Here is a 26,099-nt window from a genome sequence, read left to right as displayed (position 1 = left end):
TTCTTCAGCATGAAATGAGTCCAAAAGCATTGTGAGCAAATCAATTCAGTACGCATCAGAAGGAAGCAAACACCACTGGTGAGGAATAGCAGACAGAGTATCAAAAAGAGGGCATCGTAAAATGTGAGGTTTGGCCCCATAAATTTTATTGCCTGAGGCAATGGACAAGATGGCGAGCCCGCCCCGCTCCACGTAGAGAAGCCATCTGGTTTGGCAGCTCATTTTTCCTGTGTTACATAGGCAATGCCAGGTTAATCTGGGAGGGACCCACTGTGATGATGTGATATTAAATTTGGGGATGTAATGCTAAGGAGTGGGAGATAATTGAGAAAGAGGCAATTTGGTGGTGGTAATTTATCAAGTAATTTATCACAAGGTTTTCTGGGGATTGCAGTGTGTGAGTCACAAAAGGTTATCCAGGGAGTTTCCATGGCTAAGTGGGCAGCTCTGACTCCAGAGTCACAATCCTGTCCTCAAACCATTGAGGAAATGTCCTTACTTTCTTCTTCTTTTAGAGTGATCACTGATGGGGTTTTTGGGGATTTTTTTTTAAAGCAACCTCTTCTTTTCTCTTTCATTCAACCAAAGCACCCTGAAAACCTACTTTGGTCTCTTCTCGTATGTCAGATTCCAACCACACCAAGTGTTTCCTAACCATCTTTCCTCATATCATGCGATTCATAAGTTTCAGAAAATGTGGAAATTCTGGTCATGGTAAATTAATTATAAGGAACCGTGCAGCTCAAATGCTGGATTATGTGCTGATTGAGATTTGGCACGTACAGATAGGATTACCTGTCAAAATGATGTCTGGAACTCTACTGCATGAATCTCCTGGCTCCTAAGTAGTCTTAGAAGTAGCAAAATCATTAAGAAAGTTCAAAATATACATGTTTGTTTGCTTATTTATAAACAACAACCAATCTTGGAATTTAAAGTCATCTGATGAGGTGGACTGAAGTTCTAGAAAGCTTATACTAGAATTTCATTATTCTCAGTCTCAAAGATGCTGCAGAAATCATTGGTATCCATGACGGAATGGCTCCAGGAACCCTGTGGATACCAAGATCCATGGATCCGCAATTCCTGAGAACCTGAAAACCTGGCTCTTCACACAGGCCTTTGAATAAGGACTGCCCAGGTGGCGAAGTGTGTTAAAGCACTGAGCTGCTGAACTTGCAGACCGAAAGGTCCCAGGTTCAAATCCCAGGAGTGGAATGAGTGTCCGCTGTTAGCTCCAGCTCCTGCCAACCTAGCAGTTCGAAAACATGCCAATGTGAGTTGATCAATAGGTACCGCTCCGGTGGGAAGGTAACGGCGCTCCATGCAGTCATGCTGGCCACATGACCTTGGAGGTGTCTAAGGACAACGCCGGCTCTTTAGCTTAGAATGAGCACCTACCCCCAGAGTCAGACATGACTGGACTTAACGTCAGGGGAAACCTTTACCTTTACTTTTATCTTCATGATAAACTCTGTATCTGTGGCTACATCCTGATCGGTTGCACTCTTTTGCTTTAATTCTTGATATAGCCACAGGGTCCACCCCACTCCAAGGTGCCCTCTCATGATTCTGTAGCACTTTATCAACTACCTCATGTATATAAAACTCACTTAGTGCACTTTTGCCCAGTTCGTTTTTATGATCCTATTTTTGTGTTTTAAATTATGTTTTACTAATGTTCACCATTTTATCCTTTTATGTTAATGTTTAATTTTTTTATATTTGCACATGGTTCTGTTATTTGATGTGTTTTATGTTTTGCTATTGTATTTGCCTGGGCTTTGGCCCCATGTAAGCTGACCCGAGTCCCCTTGGGGAGATGGAGGCAGGGTATAAAATAATAATAATAATAATAATAATAATAATAATAATAATAATAATAATATATTCAGTGACATTGTAAAATGGTGTCCCTTATATAAAATGGCAAAAAACAAAGTTTGCTTTTCAGAATTTTATATTTAGGGAATGTTTTCAAGCTAAGGGATAAGAACACAGTTAATACACCTATTCTTTGTGAATGTGTGTTTGTGTCTATAAAATAAACATTTTACTATGTTTCTGCAAGTCTCTTCAATATTTACATCTCATTCTTTGTTCCTGCTGGGAGCAAGACTTTTCCTTTTATTTCCAACATAAGCAATCATACAAATGTTTTGTCATGCACCCATTTAATGCATTTCTCTTAAACTTTGCATTTTTATGCGCTTCTCCCACTGACTGATATATGTTTGTATGCATTTTAGGAAGCAAAACAACACTTTAAAAGTGCATGCAGGATATCATGCATACAGTAGAGTCTCACTTATCCAACACTCACTTATCCAATGTTCTGGATTATCCAACGCATTTTTTAGTCAATGTTTTCAATACATCGTGATATTTTGGTGCTAAATTCGTAAATAATTTCTACATAGCATTACTGCGTATTGAATTACTTTTTCTGTTAAATTTGTTGTATAACATGATGTTTTGATGCTTAATTTGTAAAATAATAACCTAATTTGATGTTTAATAGGCTTTTCCTTAATCCCTCTTTATTATTCAACATATTTACTTATCCAACATTCTGCTGGCCCATTTATGTTGGATAAGTGAGACTCTACTGTACTTCCAAAATTCCTTAACCTCTTAGATGTTTGAATTTCAGACTTTTGACAGTGAGTTTTCAGAGGTTCAGAACTGAGTCACTCTCTCTTAGAATCTGAACTCCAACAAAATTGGTTGCTAACTGTAGTATATCCAATGTGGCAGAGATAGTCCCAATTTTTTTCTCAGTTCCCTATAAAGTTTGAGCAAATACACATCACTGCTCATGAACATGCTGCAGCAGCACTTCCTCCTTAGTGCACTCCCTTAATTTACTTTGGAAGCATTTTCAGCAGCCTAAAAAGGGGAATTCCCGATTTTTTTTGGAAAGCATGGTTTTGAAATTAGTTGAATACTGGTTTGGAGTAAATATAGGATAACATCATACGATGATAAACATTTATGTTTGTGGTTGAGAAGGTGGTAAGGTGTGTTATGAGCATCATGCGATAATGTTCTCAACCTCCTCTGTCTTGACCACACTTTGATGTGATTTGGACACCTGTGCCCCAGTTTTATCCTGTGAATTAGGGGAGGACATGCTCTAGTTTCACATGGAATTTAAGTTACTGTTATTATCCAGAAATGTTCATGCCCATGTCTGCAAGCTTTCCATACTTTTATTAAGCCATATGACCCATTCAACAAAGGCCTAGACCAGGTTTAATTAGAAGCTTCTTCTTCATCTATTGATGCATTGTCTGTCTCTTAGTGCGGCATCACTGCCGCATTACTGATAAATTGCTCCCTAATTACACCAATAAACTACTTCTCCGTTCCTTACAGGCAGGGATTAATTACTGTTTTGCTCTGTAGTTTTGCTTTTATTACCACTTCACAATAAAAGAAGAAATGAATAGGATTAATGGTGGGAAACTAATAATTAAAGAATAGGATCTGACTAATTTAGAGGCAACTTAGAGATGCCTTGTCTCTACTATGTAGAAACAAATTGCAGACACTGAAGCCACAACAGGGAAGCTTCTAAGTAACGGAGCAGTAGCCCTAAAGATGTACAAGAACATTTTGCAAGTCTGCATGAAAAAGGCTGTTGTTATAATGGCATTTCAAATGGAAGCAAAAAATCTCTGCCAATCGTCTCTGAAAAAATGTTGGAATGGGAACACAGACAATGTTGGAGCGCAACAGGATGGCAATCCAGACAGGCCTAGAATCTCTGCAAAAATGAATTAATGAAGGATGCCAATTCCAGATAAGATACCAATATGGAAACCAAACCATCACTACAACAAGAATTAACTATTCCTGATTAAGTAATCCAGAATTCGTATGTGGCTTTAGTGTTTGGCCCAAGGCAAACATAAAGTAAATCATTATGGAAGTTCTAGTAAAATTTCACACTCCTATATGGCAAAAGTCAACAAATTGCAGCACATCAGAAGATCTGAAAAAAATTACTGAGCAGAAAGTGAGTATGTTTCATATAGAAACAGAAGCTGTATGATATCATTATTACTGTTGTTTTTTTTTCTTGTGTCTTATACTAGGATAAAGGCTGGTGATGATGAGAATGAGGATAAAAATGATGGTACTCATTTATATCCCACCCTTTACGGGCCTTAAGGCATAATGGAATATTAAAACAAAGACAGATTAAAACCATGTCCCACTGCATTAAAAAAAATAAAAAACAACCACAAAATTAAATAAACCAACTAAAAGCCTTTAATAGTCAGTTCCTAAAAGCCTGTTGGAATAGATATGTTTTTACTTGCTGGCAAAAGTTGAGCAAAATGAGAGTTAGGAAAATTAGACCTTGTGAAACTAAAACTCCCATGACTCCATAGCATTAAAGTGGTGTCAAACTGCATTAATTCTCCACTGTAGATATACCCTTAGTTATGAGCCTTGTTGATCTGTTGAGCCACTACAGGTGCACCTTTTGAGTTCGAGGTTATGTTTTTAGTGCTGCAATTCAGAGCTACAGTGTGGATTTTGCTGCTCAGAGGGAAGAAAACTTTGGCTTTCATTTGGGCATGAACACAACAGGCAAGTGATTAAGTTTAGCAAAAAGCCTCTGGCCAAAACTGAGCAACACAGACAAACTCTATGGGCTGATGTCTCAAATAAGCAGTGTCTGCAGGACTTCGGCACCTTTAATTGACCACCTTACCTATGGACCAAAACGTTACTGGAAGCAGGAGCAGGGGAAAACATATTGATATTTATTAAGGGTAATTTGAATAAAGCACAGATTCCAGGAACAGGATCCAGATTTCACTTGAACTTGGAAAATACCGTTTATTATTTTCTTGGCTGTAGTTGTCATTCCCCAAATCCCTACAAACACATGGCCACCCAAAAGGAGAACTTCTCCAAGCATCTAATATTAATGACTATTCATAGTTATTAATGCAGAAATCAGGGTTACACTCTCCGTTCAACCACAAAAACCCATATTCTCAGCCCCAGAAAATCTTGTATTAAGTTTGCCCTACATCAGAAACATCTCAAAGGCATATACAATAGAGTCTCGCTTATCCAACGTAAATGGGCTGGCAGAACGTTGGATAAGCGAATATGTTGGATAATAAGGAGAGATTAAGGAAAATCCTATTAAACATTAAATTAGGTTATGATTTTACAAATTAAGCACCAAAACATCATGTTATACAACAAATTTGACAGAAAAAGTAGTTCAATACACAGTAATGCTATGTAGTAATTACTGTATTTACAAATTTAGGACCAAAATATCATGATATATTGAAAACATTGACTACAAAAGTGCGTTGGATAATCCAGAACGTTGGATAAGAGAGACTCTACTGTAACAACAACCAACATCTTACAGAGTTTCTCATTACTCTGTTGCATCTACGAGTATCATTTTGTTGAAGTCCTTCAACAGAACAAAGAAAAATCACTTCTGGATAACGTGTAGGGATGGTCTGAGAGGAGATAAAACCAATTATTTCACTTTAAAAGGCTTCATGATATGATTTTATGATTGCAAATGAATCTCCATTTGGAAGCAAAACCTCAGTCATGGAAAACCATCTTTCCATCCAGAACCATCAATCATTAAAGACTACATGCAACAATATATAGTCTCACTTTCTTCTTGTTGCACCTGCTCCTTGCTCTGTTCTCTTCCATATGTTGCCTATTTTTCCTTTTCCTCATTCAATTTTTGATGTTAATCTTTGTTAACAGTTATAAAAACCTCTGTAACATTTCCTTGTAAAGCAGTGTCTATGGGACTGGCACTGCAAAAAACCACAAAAGAGACTAATATGGATCCTGATTACTCCATCTGCCCACTACCGTTCCAGAATGTGTGAATCTACTTGTCATAAAATAAGACTTAGAACAGTTGCTGCAATTTTGCTTCATGCAAAATTCAAAGCAGATCTGGGCAATTTCCTGGCACGAAAGTAGTCAGAAATACCGAGGAAAGGAAGGGGGAAAAGAGTCCGAGAGAAGACTAGCAAAAATTCTCTGGGAGGTGATAAAGATTGTACTCCTCCACATTCCAAGGTAATCACTGGGTTTTCTCTAAAGAAAAGCTAACTTGGAAGCCTGTCCTCAGCCAAAACATTGGTGAAATTTCAAAAGACATTTTGGCACAACTAGCAACTTTTTCCAGATCTGTTTTGCTCAACCTTAAATAACCCAAGGAACATCAACCTGAAGCTCATGAACAAGTTGGGTATAATTAAAAATGTGCAATAAATCATAGAATCATAGAGTTGGAAGAGACCTCATGGGCCATCCAGTCCAACCCCCTGCCAAGAAGCAGAAAAATCCCATTCAAAGCATCCCCGACAGATGGACATCCAGCCTCTGCTTTAAAGCCTCCAAAGAAGGAGCCTCCACCACACTCTGGGGCAGAGAGTTCCACTGCTCTCACAGTCCTAATGTTCAGGTGGAATCTCCTTTCCTATAGTTTGATGCCATTGTTCCACGTCCTAGACTCCAGGGCAGCAAAAAACAAGCTTGCTCCCTCCTCCCTATGACTTCCCCTCACATATTTATAAATCAAAATGGGCTTTTCCCTGCAGTGTGATATATACGCGTCTGGGTCAAAAAGCTTTGTCTCCTATGTCATGAAAAGTTATCGGTGTTATGAATTAACTTGGTTATGGGACCAAGCTTTTGGCTAGCAAGTTAGTGCAATATGAGTATATGGAATAGTGAAATGACTAATGGAACAGCCTTGGATTTTGATTCTGGGTGACGTGATTTTAATAACTGTTTTAAATATTGTTGTTTGATTTTTGGTTTTAATGTATATGTTTATTTTTACTATACAGTATGTATGATTCTTCATGGCATCAAACTGCTGCCTTTCTGTAAGGCCGCTCTGAGTACACCTCTTGGGGTGAGAAGAGCGGAATATAAATGTAGAAAACAAACAAACAAATAAACAAACATATAACAACTCCTGAAAGGTCAAGAGTTTGAATCCAGGGAGCAGTGTGAGCTCCCGCTGTTAGGTCCATCTTCTGCCAGCCTAGCAAGTCGAAAACATGCAAATGTGAGTAGATCAATAGGTACCGCTTTGGCGAGAGGGTAATGGCGCTCCATGCAGTCATGCTGGCCACATGATCTTGGAGATGTCTACGGACAATGCCGGCTCTTCAGCTTAGAAATGGAGATGAGCACCAACCCCCAGAGTTAGACACGACTAGACTTAATGTCAGAGGAAACCTTTACCTTTACCTATAACAGCAGAAATTGCTACAGATCATAGCCTGAGCTATCCTCTATGCAAAACTACCATTGAACATAGTCACCATCAATTTGTACATATCTGCGCCATCATTTAACCCAGGCATCAAAACCATTTTGGAAAAATTCAGGGTTTTGCCTTGTGACCCATGATTTTAATGCTGCTTTAACGTCATTCAAGTCATTGAATCTGAAACCACATAGGTTGACTTTTTGGACCTTTGAAAGACAGCCTATGTTGTTTTGTGTAAAGGATAGTTCGGGCTATGATCTGAAGCAACTTCTGCTGTTATATGTTCATTCACAACATTTTTCTGACACAGGAGGCAAAACATTTTGACTCACCCGTGTACATACGCAATAATTCAAAAGACAATTTGCTGCTCAGAAATCCCAAGACTATGCAGAGCAGACTTAAGATGACCAAAATGTTCAGCATCCTTAATCTTGGCATGACTTCAAGAGAGCCATAACCAAACAGTTTATGGATTGTTTAAAAGCTCTGTACTCCATTCATGGGACAGAATATGTTTTCAAAGTTATTTACTAAACAGGAAGGCAAACTAGCACAATATCCTGAGATGGCTCTGAAAGAAACAGGCACCAATCGAAACGGGGGAAAATAGCAATGATATTCATTCTGTCCTCTATTAAACTGAAGAAGATAAATTGACAGATTGGCTAGTGCATTGCTATCTATATTTCCCATACTATCATGAAATATAGGCCTCCGTTTCACCGTGATGCACAAGAGAATCCTTGTGACTTGCTCCAAGGACAAGAAACTGAGTTTGCAATCCTAAATGCATTTACTTGAGTTCAGTACAGCTTACCTATAAGGAGGCAAGTACATGATTATGAAGTGAAAAAGAGAAGAAGCCAATGCTTTCAGTCTGGAGTCTTCTCTTAGGTTTCCCAGGATCCAATTTGCAAAGAAAGCCACACAAAAGTTCCTCAAAGCCATTCACTAGGTATTCAAATCTGAGTTTCACATTACAATGGCACCTCAGTTATAAGACACTTTCTTGTTTTCCAGACATAACCGTAGCAGGTTTCTTCCTTTGGAACCTATTGCTTCCAGCAGTGCAACGCTGAGATTTAACACTTGTCTGAAAATCCAGATTTCTTTTTTTAAAATCAACACAGATACACGTTTAGGAAATCTTGGGTGAGTCACTCTTTCTCAGCCTCAGAAGAAGGCAAAGGTAAACCAACTTTGAGCAAACCTGGCCAAACAAACGCCATTCTAGATTCACCAAAGAATTGCCATAAATCATAATCAACTTAAAGGCACACAACAACACCAGCTTACCCTCGTTCAAAACCAGACTCCTATGAAACCAAATGCAAATCTTATCAACTAGCACAGACCGATACAAACATCTGTCCAATTTCAGGTTGAATGTGCATTATCTGGAGTTCCAAAATCCAAAATATTCCAAAATTGTCCACATGGGTGGCTGAGAGAGTGACGCCTTTGCTTTCTGATGGTTCAGTCTCTGCAAACTTTATTTCATGCCCAACGTTACTTTTAAAATATTGCATATAGAACTACCTTCAGGCTCCAGGTATAAGGTTTATGTGACACATCAAGGATTTTCATATTGAGATGGGCCCGATCTCCAAGATATCTAATTATGGATGTGCAAAGATCCCAGAGTCCAAAACAAAAAAAAAATCCAAAATGCAGAACATTTTTGGTCCTAAACATGTTGGAGAAGGAATACTCAAAGTGCAATGCCAAAAAACCCATGGTATAATATATCCCTAATCCAAGCTATAAAAAATGTTGAGCACAAATTGAGTTGTTTCTCTATCCCTTTCTCTTTTTGTATCGCCATAAGAGGAATTAAATAGGTAACAATTAATGAAGTTTCCCTTATGTCTGGTCTCCTTATTCCTGTGGTAGGACAGCTCTCTCTCTCTCTATATATATATGTGTGTGTGTATATATATATATATATATATATATTCATATATATATATATACACACACACACACACACACGCACATATACCTACAGGAGCTTGACTTTCACCCCAAATGCACCCTTGTTTGGGAAGCACCCAAGTCACAAACCAACAAGGAAGGAATCAATATGTTGTCGAAGGCTTTTCATGGACTGGATCGCTGGGTTGCTGTGAGTTTTCCAGGCTGTCTGGCCATGTTCCAGAAGCATTCTCTCCTGACATTTCGCCCACATCTATGGCAGGCATCCTCAGAGGTGTGCGGTCTGTTGGAAATTAGGCACGTGGGTTTTATATATCTGTGGAAAGTCCCAATTTAGGATTCCCTCAGGCAGGAAGCAGCCAGGCTTTGAATCTGCAAGGCCATTCAATGCTAGTCAAGGAGATCAACTGCAACAGTCACACTTGCCTCCAACAGGCAGGAGTTCTTGCTCCCAATCTGGAGATCCCACAGATATACAGTAGAGTCTCACTTATCCAATACTTGCTTATCCAACGTTCTGGATTATCCAATGCATTTTTGTAGTCAATGTTTTCAATACATCATGATATTTTGGTGCTAAATTAGTGAATACAGTAATTACTACATAGAATTACTGTGTATTGAACTACTTTTTCTGTCAAATTTGTTGTATAACATGATGTTTTGGTGCTTAATTTGTAAAATCATAACCTAATTTGATGTTTAATAGGCTTTTCCTTAATGCCTCCTTATTATCCAACATATTCGCTTATCCAACGTTCTGCCGGCCCATTTATGTTGGATAAGTGAGACTCTACTGTATATATAAACCAACAGACCTCACACCTTTCTCCCACCCTGGACTTTCCACAGATATATAAACCTCACTTAATGCCTCCTTATTATCCAACATATTCGCTTATCCAACGTTCTGCTGGCCCATTTATGTTGGATAAGTGAGACTCTACTGTATATATAAACCAACAGACCTCACACCTTTCTCCCACCCTGGACTTTCCACAGATATATAAACCTCACTTGCCTGGTTTCCAACAGACCTCACAACCTCTGAGGATGCCTGTCATAGATGTGGGCGAAACGTCAGGAGAGAATGCTTCTGGAACATGGCCATACAGCCCGGGAAACTCACAGCAACCCAAGGAAGGAATCCTAGCTTCCCTGGGCAGCATTTGCCCGAACGCGTTGTCTGTCACGGACTGAAAAAGAGACCCCCCTCTAACGTCTCTCCAGGCCGGCTTGTAGCCATTGTTAGTCATGTCTTTAATTAATCAAACCTCGGTGCTTAGGAGGAGACAGAGAATGCCTAGTGGGATCCTCAAAACCTTTGGAAGGAGAGCAAGAAAAGCCGAAAACCCAGCCAAGCGTTGCGCCAAGGAGACAGGCGCCCGACCTACCTGTGCAACTCTTCTTCTGCCTTTTGTTCCTCCTCTGTATCTGTTCTTGCTGCTGCTGCTGCTGGTCTTGCTGCAGACCCCAGTCTCCCAAGGCAAGGCTCTGCTTCAGGAAGGTCCCCACAGGCGCCTTCTCCTCCTCCTCCTCTTCTTCTTCCTCCTCCTCCTCTTCCTCCTCCCGAGGCGAGTGCTGCCTCATTGGGAAGCGCAAAGTTAAGCCCTTCCAGGAGCGGCGCGCAGAGCTCTCCTCCCACCGCGCCAGGGGAATGTATTTGGCAGCCGGCCCCGGGCTGCGTCCACTGTCCGGTCCACCTGCCTGGGAGGGGAAGGGGCTCCCGGATCCCTCCTCCGGCCACCACCCGCCCAGCCTTCCCTCTTGCCAAGCAGCCGCTCTCTTGCTTGCTTGCTTTCTTGCTTGCTTTGCCTCCTCCTTTCTCTCCCTCTTTGCCTTGGCCATCCAAGCGCACGCACCACTGAGCCAAGACTTCGGGAGCGCCTACACTGCAGAATTAATGCAGTTTGGCACCACTGGAACAGTGAAGGGAGCCTGGGAGCTGTCCTTTGGTGAGGCACCCACAGTCTTTGACAGAGAAAGGTTCAGACCTCATGAAAGTGTTGACAAAATGGCAAGCACAGACAAAGTTTGGCCCTGGGAGTGTTTTGGACTTCAACTCCCACCCTTCCTAACAGCCTCAGGCCCTTTCCTTTTGCCCCTCAGCCGCTTAAGCTGCTGGTCTTGCTGCAGCTCATGCTATACTAATAATCTATATATATAAAAGGATAAAGTTGCGGGCGCAGTGACTATAACAACAAAACTAAACATCCCAGAAATACGAAACTTGGCAACACAATGCAAAAGCCTTGCCTCCCGGTTACAACAACACAACCACACCACAAAACCACAATCCAGACCCACAACACTCACAACAACACATAATGACTATAACAACACAACTAAATGCCCTAGAAATACAAAACTTGGCAACACAACGCAAAAGCCTTGCCTCCCGGTTGTAACAACACAATCACACCACAAAACCACACTGGACCCACAAAATTCACAACAACGCATTGTGACTATAACAACACAACTAAACACCCCAGAAATACGAAACTTGGCGACACAATGCAAAAGCCTTCCCTCCCGGTTGTAACAACACAACCAAACCACAAAACCACAATCCGGACCCATAAAACTCACAACAATGCATCGTGACTATAACAACACAACTAAACGCCCCAGAAATACGAAACTTGGCACACAACTAAATGCCCCAGAAACACAAAACTTGACAACACAACGCAAAAGCCTTGCCTCCTGGTTGTAACAACACAACCACACCACAAAACCACAATCCAGATGCACAAAACTCACAACAAAGCATCGTGACTATAACAACACAACTAAACGCCCCAGAAATACGAAATTTGGCACACAACTAAATGCCCCAGAAATACAAAACTTGACAACACAATGCAAAACCCTTTCCTCCCAGTTGTAACAACACAACCACACCAGAAAACCACAATCCGGACCCACAAAACTCACAACAACGCATTGTGACTATAACAACACAACTAAACGCCCCAGAAATACAAAATTTGACAAAACAATGCAAAAGCCTTGCCTCCCAGTTGTAACAACACAATCACACCACAAAACCACAATCCAGACCCACAAAATTCACAACAACGCATCAGGACTATAACAACACAACTAAACGCCCCAGAAATATGAAACTTGGCAAAACAACGCAAAAGCCTTGCCTCCTGGTTGTAACAACACAATCACACCACAAAACACAATCCGGACCCAAAAACTCACAACAATGCATCGTGACTATAACACCACAACTAAACGCCCCAGAAATACAAAACTTGACAACATAACGCAAAAGCCTTGCCTCCCAGTTGTAACAACACAACCAAACCACAAAACCACAATCTGGACCCACAAAACTCACAACGCATCGTGACTATAACAACACAACTAAACGCCCCAGAAATACAAAATTTCACAACACAATGCAAAAGCCTTGCCTCCCAGTTGTAAGAACACAGCCACACCACAAAACCACAATCCGGACCCAGAAAACTCACAACAAAGCATCGTGACTATAACAACACAACTAAACGCCCCAGAAATACGAAACTTGGCAACACAATACAAAAGCCTTCCCTCCCGGTTGTAACAACACAACCACACCACAAAACCACAATCTGGACCCAAAAAACTCACAACAATGCATTGTGACTATAACAACACAACTAAACCGGATGGCCATCTGTCTGAGAAGTTTGGGTGGGTTCTTCCTCCATGACAAAAAGAAAGAAAGGGGTTGGACTGGATGCAAACTACAAATCCCAGCACCCCATGGCATGGAGTCCATGCATTTCAATTAGAGGCCTCTTCCTTCTCCCTTTCCCCACCATCCAACCCACTGACCCAGTTCCAGGGCTCCACAGGCAGGAAAGGCTGGGACGGATAGAACGAAGGAAGGAGGGAGGGAAGGGAAGCGAAGGAACGCCAAGGACAAGAGCCCTCCCTCTCTGCCCAGAGGCCAAGAGCAAAAGGGAGAGAAAGACCATTGATCCGGTTATAAATACCCTCCTTTCTGACCAGTGTGTTCTTATCAGCGAGCTCAGGATCGGAGCAGAGAAAGGGAACAGCATAGGAATAAAGGAAACAAGGAGAGCACCCACTCTATCTATCCATCCACTCATCTATCCATCCACTCACCCACTAATAATAAACACCTACACAGGCAAGAATCAGCCATGCACTGAGTCTACAAGGCCATTCAGTGCTCATCCACCTCCCCAATCCCTACATTCACACTTGGCCTCCAAAAAAACAATTACAATAATAACAATGGCAACAACAACAAGAATCTACACCATCACAGGCAAGAAGCAGCCAGGCACTGAGGCTGAGAGGCCAGCCAGTGCTACACTGGGCCTCCAAAAAACAAAACAGTAGCATCTAACTTATCCAGCCTTCATGACCACTACAACAACAATAATAAACACCTACACAGGCAAAACAAAACAAAAAGACTATTGTACCACAATAAGATGTAAACCGCACTCAGCAGAATCAGACATCATGATTAACAACAAACAAAAGACAACAGGGATCTCAAGCAATTATCAATCAACACAAAAATTGAAGAAGGTAACAGACTTCAAATACTACTACTAATGTGAGCATAAAGAAGGGTGGAGGTCACAGCATAAATACAACCTAATGTAGACTGACCAACACCACCAGACTAAGCCACAGCAACGTGTGGCCGGGCACAGCTAGTCTATATATATAAAATGATAAAGTTGTTTGCGCAGTGACTATAACAACAAAACTAAACATCCCAGAAATACGAAATTTGGCAACACAATGCAAAAGGCTTGCCTCCAGGTTACAACAACACAACCACACCACAAAACCACAATCCGGACCCACAAAACTCACAACAACGCATCATGCGATAACAACACAACTAAACACCCCAGAAATACAAAACTTGGCAACACAATGCAAAAGCCTTGCCTCCCAGTTGTAACAACACAACCACACCAGAAAACCACACAGGACCCACAAAACTCACAACAACGCATTGTGACTATAACAACACAACTAAACGCCCCAGAAATACAAAACTTGGCAACACAACGCAAAAGCCTTCCCTCCAGGTTGTAACAACACAACCACACCACAAAACCACAATCCGGACCCATAAAACTCACAACAACGCATCGTGACTATAACAACACAACTAAACACCACAGAAATACGAAACTTGGCACACAACTAAACACCCCAGAAATATAAAACTTGACAACACAACGCAAAAGCCTTGCCTCCCGGTTGTAACAACACAACCACACCACAAAACCACAATCTGGACCCACAAAATTCACAACAACGCATCGTGACTATAACACAACTAAACGCCCCAGAAATACAAAATTTGACAACACAACGCAAAAGCCTTGCCTCCCAGTTGTAAGAACACAACCACAACACAAAACCACAATCCGGACCCACAAAACTCACAACAACGCATCATGACTATAACAAGACAACTAAATGCCCCAGAAATATGAAACTTGGCAACAACATAAAAGCATTCTCTCCCGATTGTAACAACACAACCACACCACAAAACCACAATCCGGACCCACAAAACTCACAACAGTGCATCGTGACTATAACAACACAACTAAACGCCCCAGAAATACAAAACTTGACAACACAACACAAAAGCCTTTTCTCCCGGTTGTAACAACACAACTACACCACAAAACCACAATCCGGACCCACAAAACTCACAACAACGCATTGTGACTATAACAAATACAAAATTTGACAACACAACTCATCCACCTCCCCAATCACTACATTCACACTTGGCCTCCAAAAAAACAATTACAATAATAACAATGACAACAACAACAGCAACGAGAATCAACACCATCACAGGCAAGAAACAGCCAGGCACTGAGGCTGAGAGGCCAGTCAGTGCTACACTGGGCCTCCAAAAAACAATACAGTAGCATCTAACTTATCCAACCTTCATGACCACCACAACAACAATATTAATAAACACCTACACAGGCAAAACAAAAAAAGGACTATTGTACCACAATAAAAATATAAACCACACTCAGCAGAAACAGACATTGCAACTAACAACAAACCAAAGAGAACAGGGATCTCAACCAATTATCAATCAACACAAAAATTGAAGAAGGTAACAGACTTCAAATACTACTACTAATGTGAGTATAAAGAAGGGTGGAGGTCACAGCATAAATACAACCTAATGTAGACTGACCAACACCACCAGACTAAGCCACAGCAACGCGTGGCCGGGCACAGCTAGTATAATATATTGTATTTATATACAGTAGAGTCTCACTTATCCAACACTCGCTTATCCAACGTTCTGGATTATCCAACGCATTTTTGTAGTCAATGTTTTCAATACATCGTGATATTTTGGTGCTAAATTCATAAATACAGTAATTACTACATAGCATTACTGCGTATTGAACTACTTTTTCTGCCAAATTTGTTGTCTAACATGATGTTTTGGTGCTTCATTTGTAAAATCATAACCTAATTTGATGTTTAATAGGCTTTTCCTTAATGCCTCCTTATTATCCAATATATTCACTTATCCAACATTCTGCCGGGCCCGTTTATGTTGGATAAATGAGACTCTACTGTATTGAGGAATTGGTGGTAGTTAAGGTAAAAGGTAAAGGTTTTCTCCTGACATTAAGTCCAGTTGTGTCCGATTGCACACTGAAGTGGATTATATGGCAGCGTGGAGTCAAAATAATCCAGTTCAAAGCAGATAATATAAGATTATAAATGGGTTATATAGCTGTGTGGAAGGGCCTTGAGTCTACACTGCCATATAATCCAGTTCAAATCTGCTAATCTGTATTTTATAGGCAGTGTGGAAGAGGCCTAAGTGAGGCCTAACTCAGCCTGTCCCCTGGGCTGAGTGGGTTGCTAGGAGACCAAGTGGGCGGAGCTTAGCCTTCTAAATGGCAGCAATTGGATAAAAACAATTATTCCTCTCCCCCTAATTAGGACTTTATTTTTCTTTTCTTTAGTTGTATGAACGTAGAGGCATAGATGAGGGGTTGTGCTGCCAAGTTTAGTGTTTGTGGGATGTGTAGTTTTGTTGTTTTGTCCTAGGCCGAAATTTCATTACCCTTTTTTATATATAGATTGTATCTATCTATATATAAAAGAGTGATGGCATCAGGGCAGCGGACAAAACAACAAAACTACAGGCCCCCCAACCTTGAAATTTGACAACACAACCCATCATTCACGGCTCTAGGTTGATACAACAAAAAGAAAAGAAAAGTCCTAATTACAGGGAGAGGAATAATAGTTTTTATCCAATTGCTGCCAGTTTGAAGGCTAAGCTCTGCCCACTTGGTCTGCTAACAACCTACTCAGCCCAGGGGACAGGCACAGTTAGGCCTCACTTAGGCTTCTTCCACAGATTATCAGATTTTAACTGGATTATATGGCAGTGTAGACTCAAGGCCCTTCCACACAGCTATATTACCCATTTAGAATCTTATATTATCTGCTTTGAACTGGATTATCTTGACTCTACACTGCCATATAATCCACTTCAGTGTGCATACTAAACATAAAGACAACCATACAACAGACATTCAATGCCACCACTACCTCAACAATTTCTCACCAACACCACCAGACAACGCCACAGCAACGCGTGGCCGGGCACAGCTAGTATACATATAATATTGATAATAATATTATAATGTAATACAATATAATAATAATAGTGCATTATTATAATTGTATATTTATATTACATATGATATTACTAATAATATTGCAATATAGTGGTATAGTACAATATAGTAAAATATAATGCTTATATTGTGACATGTTAATAATATAATATATTGTGTGTACATATAACTTGTAAGCTGCCCTGAGTCCCCTTCGGGGTGAGAAGGGTGGGATATAAATGTCACTAATAAATAATAAATAAATAAATATGTGATATTGACTTATGTATCTTTTATGTTATATGATGCGCTCTGGAGTGCCTTTGTAAGCCGCCCCAAGCCCCTATGGAGAGATGGTGGCGGGATAGAAATAAAGTTGTTGTTGTTGTTGTTGTTGTTGTTTATAGTATTAATTCTACAGTTTCGATGCACCCCAAAACTTTAACTCCCATGAAATTGCATTAATTCAGTTTGACAGCACTTTAATTACCCTGGCTCAATGCTACAGAATCCTTGGAGTTACAGTTTGGTGAGGCACCAGCACTCTTTGGCAGAGGTGGTTGAAGACCTTGTCAAACTACAATATGATTCCATAGGATTGAGCCATGGCAGTTCAAATGGTGTCAAACTGCATTAATTCCACAATGTAGAGGCATCCTGGGAGAGAGAGAGAGAGATGGAAATAGAGATGGATTAATGCTTTCCTGTGATCTACTAGTTCATTTTTAATTTTTCCAAAGTCAAAATGCACCCTTAAATTATATCAGAGGATGAAGCTACCCTGTTTCCCCTAAAATAAGACATCCCCAGAAAATAAGACCTTGTAGAGGTTTTGCTGAATTGCTAAATATAAGGCCTCCCCCAAAAGTAAGACCTAGCAAAGTTTTTGTTTGGAAGCATATCCGCCAAATAAAACACCTGAGCCTACAGGATTGGTAAATGTACATACCATAGATTATTGTACATGGAAATAATGGTAGTAACAAGAAATTCCTGATAGGATTCATAGTTTGTCTGATTATACTGATTTGTGATGACAACTACTGTACAGTATATAATAAATGTTCATTTTTTTGTTCAACAATAAATGTGAATTCTTCTTCATGGAAAAATAAGACATCCCCTGAAAATAAGACCTAGAGCATCTTTGGGAGCAAAAATTAATATAAGACACTGTCTTATTTTCGGGGAAACATGGTATGTCTAAGGGTGGGTCTACGCTGTAAAATTAAGGAAGTTTGACACCATTTAAACTCCCATGACCCAGTGATATGGAACTGTAGTTGTACAAGGTCTTTGGCTTTTTCTACCAAAAATGTACTGGTCCTCACCAAACTAAAATCCCCATAACTCCATAGTAGTGAGTCATGGCAGTTAAAGAAGTGTCACACTGCATTAACTCCACTCCTTTGGTTATAACTTTACCCTCAGTAGATCACAAGAAAGCATTAATCCACCTATTTATCTGTCTAGGAACCATTAAATGTCTTTGAATGAACTTGCCGGGTTCCAAAGGCTTGCTTTAAGAACTATCATCAATCCTCCATAGGTTATCTACACAACAAGGGGTACTGATGTCAACAAAACACACACATTATTCAACTCAATACCTCTTTCTTTGTAAAGTATCTTTGTTCTTAATTGGTTTTTTATTTTTGTATATTCTCAGATCACATGTCACAACTATGTTACAAATATAAGCATGTTACATTAGCAATCAAACATAGTACATTTGATAGAAAACAGTAGTACCATCAAGCTTTGTTGTCTTAATTTCCATACTAAACATTCTTAGTAATGTATTTACTTTAAGATTTTACTTTACCCTTCAAGCTAAAAGTTGTAATTAAGCAGTGTTCAGATAGAAACATATTCTCAGTAAGTCATTTTTGAATATGTGAATCTGCTTTTTTTTGCTGTTTAAAATTTCAAGCTGTTCTACAGGCTATAGATTTGGGAGAATTTGGGAATACCTATATTTGTATATACGTACATAATGGGATCTCTAGGAGTCCAAACACAACCTTCAATTATGTCTCATATTCATTATACACATAGCCTGAAGGTAATTTATACACAAGATCTTTAAAGTAATTTTGGACATAAAGCAAAAATGTGTGTATTTCGAATCACCAGAAAGCCAAGGGATCACTATCTCTTGTCATGTGACTGAGGTAGTAATCCCAGTTTTGGATACTGGAGTATTTCTGATTCTGGATAAGAGATATTTTATCTGTACATGGCTGTAAACAGGTTTTATTAGTGTGCTACACTGAGATCCTGTGATATGAGGTTGCATATAAATGCTTTGAGCCAACATGGTATATTGGCTTGAGTGCTGAACTGGAAATTTGGGAGACCTGAGTTCAAATGCCTAGTCAGCTGTGGATAAGTCACACTCTCTCAGCCTCAGATGAAGACAATAGCAATGCTCCCATATACACATCTGGCCAAGAAAACCCCATGATGCAACCCTAAGTCAGAAATGACTTGAAGGCACTCTACTACAACAATAAATACTTTAAATCTATATCTATATATATAATAAAAGTGAAATCGGAGTATGTATCAGCGTTTTGATTGGCCTGGCGGAATATGTGCTCGCGTTTTGATTGGCCTCGCAGAATATGGATCAGCTTTCTAATTGGCCAGCCGGAATATGGGCCAGCTCTGATTGGCCGCCACTTTCACAGGCCACTGGGATCGCTGAGGGAAAAACTACTACCAACTGGCTTCGTTCGGCCTACTTCTCTCCTCAGAACGATGCTAGCTTTGGGAGCGTTAACAGCCTCGGCCTACACTTTGGTAATCCAAAACACCACTGCCACCACCAGAAAGGCCGGACCTGGACCAAACTTGACACACATCACCCCATGAACCCACTGACAACGGATGGCCCCCTTTGGCCCCTCTGCTGACATGTTTAAGGCCTTCCAGGCTGGCCCCTCGCTGCTAGGCCGAAAAGGAAGACGCCATCTTGCCTCAGCTTTCAACTTCTTTGTAAGGCCCTACTTGCCTCAAAAGACAGCAGAGAACATAGTTATTATCTTTTTAACAATATGCTTATGAACACTTCTAGCCCCTAAAGCCCCAATCCAAGCCTCCTTTGATCATTTTGCTAACACGTTTCAGGCCTTGCAGCCTGGCTCCATTGTGCTAGGCCGCAAAAGAGGCAGCCATCTTCCCTGTTCCCCATGGTTCCAAACAGAGCAGCTTTTGCCTGTGTCTTTTGGATACAGCACTCTCCTTCAACAAGGTAAGGCGGCAGTACGTAAATACTATTCACAGCAGACTAAAGAGAAAATAATGACTATCTTTTTATTCTTTCCTTTTAAGGATCGTTTACTCCCCCCCCCCCCCCCCCAGTTTTTACTGAGGCAAAAAACTACCACACAGCAGGCTTTGGCCTACTCACTCTAACAGGCCTGACACATACAGTCCCCATGGCCTACTATACATCCGGGCCCTGTTTGGAGTGGGATGGACCATGGATGATGGACTTGCATATGGGAGTTGTAGTTCACCTGCCCCACTGAACCCTGCTATTTCTTATTTATACTACTATTGCTTGACATTACTTTTATGTTTTATTTATATGGTGGATGTTAGCACGTGGCTTAATGACCTTGCAAGCCACTTCGGGTCCATTGCAGAAAGGCGGGGGAGAAATATCAGAATTAAATAAATACATAAATAAATAAATGTCTCAATGGTATGTATGGTTGGAATGACCTTCTGTCGGGAGGGCTTGAATGGTCTCTTCCTTTGTGGCAGAAGGGGCTGGACTGGATGACCTTCAAAGACCCCTTTCAAATCTAGGACTCTATCTATCTCCCAATCGTATGTATGACTGGATGGCCATCTGTCAGGAGGGCTTGGATGGTGTCTTCCTTTACAGCAGAAGGGGCTGGACTGGATGACCTTCAGAGACCCCTTTCAAATCTAGGACTCTCTCTATCTCCCAATCGTATTTATGACTGGATGGCCATCTGTCGGGAAGGCTTGGATGGTGTCTTCCTCCATGGCAGAAAGGGGTTCGACTAGATGGCCTTTGGGGCCCCCTTCTAACTCTAGGATTGTATGGAAGCCTTTAAACCAGGCATGGGCCAACTTGGGCAGGTGTTTTGGACTCCAACTCCCACAATTCCAGAGAGCCTACCCCATGATGCGCTTTATGTCCTGGTGCCGTTTGCAGGATGATGGGCCATGCGTGATGGGATATGTAGTACTTTCAATCGCTACGATTCCCACAGACCACTGCGATGCCCACCAGTGACGGAACTGGACCAAACTTGGCACACAGATGGGACATGCAGTACCTTCACTCGCTTCTTGAGACCACAGCAACTGCTACATATGACAGAACTGAACCAAATCTGGTATATATATCCCAAATGACACACTTTATATGTTGCAGCAGTTTGGGGGAGGATGGACCAAGGACGATGGGATTTGCAGTACCTTCATCCAATTCACCTCCCACAGGCCACTGTGATTCCCATGAATGATGAAACTGTACCATACTTGACACACAGGTGCAATGTGGCCCCCTTTACGCCCTGGTCCAGTTTGGCGCAGGGTGGGCCATGGATGATGGGATTTGCAGTACCCTCACCCAATTCACCTCCCATGGACCACTGTGATACCCATGAAAGATGAAACAGTACCATACTTGACACACAGGTGCAATGTGACACAATTTATGTCCTGGTGTGGTTTGCAGGAGAATGCACCAAGGATGATGGGATTTCCAGTACCTTCATCCAATTCACCTTCCACAGACCACTGTGATGCCCATGAATGATGAAACTGTACCAAACTTGACACACAAGTGCAATGTGGCCAGCTTTAAGTCCTCCTGCCGTTTGAGGAAACAACTGACCAGGGAAGATGGGATTTACAGTACCTTCACTCACTTCCTCAGACCACTGCAACCCACACCAATGACTGATCAAGATCAAACTTGACACATTGCGTCCCCATGACCTACTTTACATCCTGGCGCTATTTGGAGGGGGATGGACCATGGACTTACATATGGGAGTTGTAGTTCACCCATACCAATTGAAGACAACTGACACTGGATCGAGACTAAACTTGGAACAAAGGCAAACAATTCCATTCTGAAATAACCCGGGCACCGCCGGGCCCCCAAGCTAGTAATAAATAAAAAGAAATATTGTTTAATCTCTTGACTAGACTGGTGAACTTGATCTTGGCACTCTCATAACAGAACCAACCTGACAACCAATGTGATATTCTCCAGTGTCAAAACTGGGAGATGTGCCACAGATCTAGACATCCAACAGCCTGCAAAGAAACCTAAATAAATTATTCTGAAAACAAATTCGCTGGTCTGAGATTTCCAGAAAGAGACAAATAAACATACTTTCAGAATGGGATGAAAGTTGTCCCACCATACTTTTTCTGCCCTGAAAACAATATAGTTTTGGAATTTACATTGGGACAACTTCTGCTTCAGAAAAGCTTTCTCAATTCCATTCTCCAGATTAGTTGGACTGCATCACCCATAATCCCCAAGCAGCAAGGTCTCCCTTTGATTATGATTATTATTCTATCAGGGGTGCTGTATTATTGGTTTATGGCAATTTGTTCTGTGTGTTATTGATTTTTAAATTGGACTTTTTGTAATGTGTTGTTATTATCTTAACTGCTGTTTAATATGTGATGTAATTTTACCTCTATTTTTATGTATTATGGTGCTGTATGAGCTTCTGGAAGCTGCCCTGAGTCCTTCTGGGAGATGGTGACGGGGTATAAATAAAGTTGTTGTTGTTGCTGTTGCTGTTGTTATCATCATCATCATCATCATCATCGCCACCACCATCACCATCATCCCACATTTTCCCCCAGTATGCACCAGAAATGTCACTACATATCAGGTGTGCCCAAACATCACAAATGCTCAATGCACATGAAAATTCTCCAATGTGCATGATACATACCAAATTAGATCACTAATCCCCAATGTGTGTGCAACATGCTCAATGCACGTGAGAAGTCCCCAGTTGTGATGTCTCATGGGCCATGTAGTCCCGTTCCTAGTACTGTTGTGGCAGATGAAGAGGAGAATTTGGGTTTCCCACCGTTTCTGCCAGATTTAGAGCCCTTGCAGCTGCAGGATGTTTGCCCACAAGAAGACAGTCAAACAAGCCTTGAGCCGAAATCTCCCCCATTTTCTCGCTGCCTTTATTATAATCAAGATAGACACGCTAGGGAGGCGACTCGCCGAAGCGCCAGGATCGCTGCCAGACAATTAGATGATTAAGTCTGTTTCCCTTGGGAAAGTTTAAGGAGTCCTGCATCTGGACACAGAATAGGTTTCGTTTCTTGTTCCCCAGAGAAAGTGTTCTCTGGCGGGAAAACAAGATCCTATATAGGTGTTTGGCCACAAGGATTCCTTGCGGAGTCAATTCGTCAACTTCATGAGTAGATTGTGTGTGGACTACGCTACTCCAGTTTCCAGGACCTTGCTCTCGTCCCAGCCCTGCCTTGTTCCCCGGACCTCGCCACGGATTTCGCCACGGACCCTGTTTTTGCTCCTCGCTTCTTGTTACCTTGAATCAAGCCTTGTTTGCCAAGAATCTAGTTATTTCTCCAGCCTTGCATCAAGTTCCATGGACTAAAGAACCTTTGTCATTTCCCCTCACTTTGCTTGGCAAGTGTGTGTTTCGGTTATTGGATTACAACTTTGGACTTTAATATCTCATATTGGACATTGTTTCCCTGGACTATATTTGACCTTTCCTGAAAGGTCTACTTCTGAACTATATCCTACACTTGTTTTTATTGACTTTATATATTTCTTTAATAAAGATATTAGATAGATTCTGGCCTCTGCGTATGGTTATTGGTGCTCTGCAGCCTGGGTCCTGACACCAGTTGCATGAGAGGTGTCCAAAGCTCATTACAAATCTCCAATGCATACTAGAAGCATTAATGCATCTAAAGTGCCTTACATGAATCAGAAATATACAGTGTGCATTGGAACACAATTGCTGGTGCTAAGATAATTTAGCAGTTCACCAAGAAGATTCCATTGTATTTCTACAACATTACTATGGACAGGCATGTAGCTGGGAAGGGGAGGGACTTGAGGGGCTTCACCCCCCCCCCCCGCCCGAAATTCTCAGGTTGGTCCACGAGAAGGTCTTTCATTTATTATTTAAACTGTTATGTTTATTCATTTCATGATCTGATCAACATGCTCAATATATCCCATACGCATGGGGGTATTGGGATAACGATACAAAAGGTTTGCTAGGGTAGACCCCACTCAGACTCAGCCCCCCCCCCCCCCCCCCGAATCAAAATCCTGGCTACGGGCCTGACTATGGACAATTGGAATGGCCAAGGTCTACGATTTTGGATCATGTGATGTTAATGTTTATATTAGGTATTTTTAATTCTATGTCTTCATGCCTAAATGTTGTTTATATCTTATGTTTAATGGTCTTATATATTTTAATGCATAGTTATATGTTTAGTTTTATATGTATGTTAGGCATTGAATTTTGCCATTATTATATTGTGAACTGTTTTGAGTCCCCCCTGGGGTGAGAAAATCAGTATATAAAAACAGTAAATAAAATAAATAAATAAATTGATCCCTTTACATGATGAAAGGTAAACCATGATGTAGAACCCCAGTCCTTATCAACAACATTTCCAGCATTTCGAGCAACGACACTAAGAAAGAACACTAATTACAACAGTTGCAACTTGATCCTTGATAAAAGTCTTTGATTCATTAAGAACAGGACTGCTGAAATGTGAGCACATTCGAATGATGAATAAAAAGCAAGTTGGGTGAGGCTCTGGTTTAATTGCAGACGTCAAATGCCTGGAACATTTTAAAAAAAATCTTTTAGAATACTTTGGTTTTAGACCATCCTTTCCCACCTTCTCTTAAAACCCCACACCCAAACTACTATCAGCACCTCCTCTGACTCCTGGGTTTTCTAAGGAGTGTCTGGGCACTTTAATCAGAAAAGCCAGTGCAAACCATATGCCCAGGCCCAGATAAGGTACCAGCAAAACTTGGGCAGTGTCCAGTAAATGCCAATCCACCCAGCCTTGTAAATGCAGAAGAAAAGAAAAGTGCCTCCCACTGGCATTCCTGTTATATCAGCCTGAAAAGGGGCACACCCTTCGGTAGCTGCTTTCACACCCTCGCTTTCAACCAACCCACCCACCCAGACTTCTCTTGAGAGGGAGATGGCTGTAGATTTGCACAAAATTGCAACGACAGGACATACCGTCCAACATTTCACAGGTGGAGACTGGAAGCATGCATGGCCAAGCAACATCAGAGTGTGGCAGATAAAAAAAAAGGTCAATGCAATTCTAGGTTGCATCAATAGAAATATAGTGTCGAACATAAACTCTTGAGGTCTTTTTTATGTACAGTTGAGTCTCACTTATCCAACATAAACGGGCTAGCAGAACGTTGGATAAGCGAAAATGTGGGATAATAAGGAGGGATTAAGGAAAAGCCTATTAAACATCAAATTATGTTATGATTTTACAAATTAAGCATCAAAACATCATGTTTTACAACAAATCAGCAGAAAAAGCAGTTCAATACATGGTAACGTTATTGATTACTCTATTTACAAATTTAGCACCAAAACATAGCAATGTATTGAAAACACTGACTACAAAAACATTGACTACTAAAAGGCAGACTGCATTGGTATTAGGGATTCCTCTTCTTCAGAAGAGGAAGGGGATCAGGAAAGTGTTCATGAATCAGAGGGGCAGTTGGAACCTGAGGAGATTTTGCAAGTACAGTAGAGTCTCACTTATCCAACACTCGCTTATCCAACCTTCTGGATTATCCAACGCATTTTTGTAGTCAGTGTTTTCAATACATCATGATATTTTGGTGCTAAATTCGTAAATACAGTAATTACTACATAGCATTACTGCGTATTGAACTACTTTTTATGTCAAATTTGTAGTATAACATGATGTTTTGGTGCTTAATTTGTAAAATCATAACCTAATTTGATGTTTAATAGGCTTCTCCTTAATCTCTCCTTATTATCCAACATATTCGCTTATCCAACGTTCTGCTGGCCCGTTTATGTTGGATAAGCAAAACTCTACTGTATCCACGTTTCAGGAGAGGCGAAAGGAAACAGAACAGAGGCATCGTT

The 26,099-nt window shown here is 40.9% G+C and overlaps 1 protein-coding gene across 3 annotated transcripts in view; it reads right to left on the bottom strand.

Moving 5' to 3' along the window:
• Positions 1–26,099, bottom strand: part of zbtb7c (zinc finger and BTB domain containing 7C) — a 279,530-nt gene that overhangs the window by 98,233 nt on the left and 155,198 nt on the right. Inside the window, exon 1 of one of the 3 annotated variants that reach the window (XM_062972571.1) lies at positions 10,633–11,108. The exons of the other annotated variants lie outside the window; for them this stretch is intronic. The gene's annotated coding sequence lies outside the window, so the exon portion shown is untranslated. Of the gene's footprint in view, positions 1–10,632; positions 11,109–26,099 lie in introns of those variants that run through there. 3 annotated transcript variants of the gene reach the window in all.

This window comes from Anolis carolinensis, chromosome 2, assembly GCF_035594765.1.
Source record: "Anolis carolinensis isolate JA03-04 chromosome 2, rAnoCar3.1.pri, whole genome shotgun sequence".
In the NCBI taxonomy this organism is placed as follows: domain Eukaryota; kingdom Metazoa; phylum Chordata; class Lepidosauria; order Squamata; family Dactyloidae; genus Anolis; species Anolis carolinensis.
The sequence above is the reverse complement of the archived record's forward strand: the minus strand, read 5'-3'. Positions and strand labels throughout refer to the sequence as shown.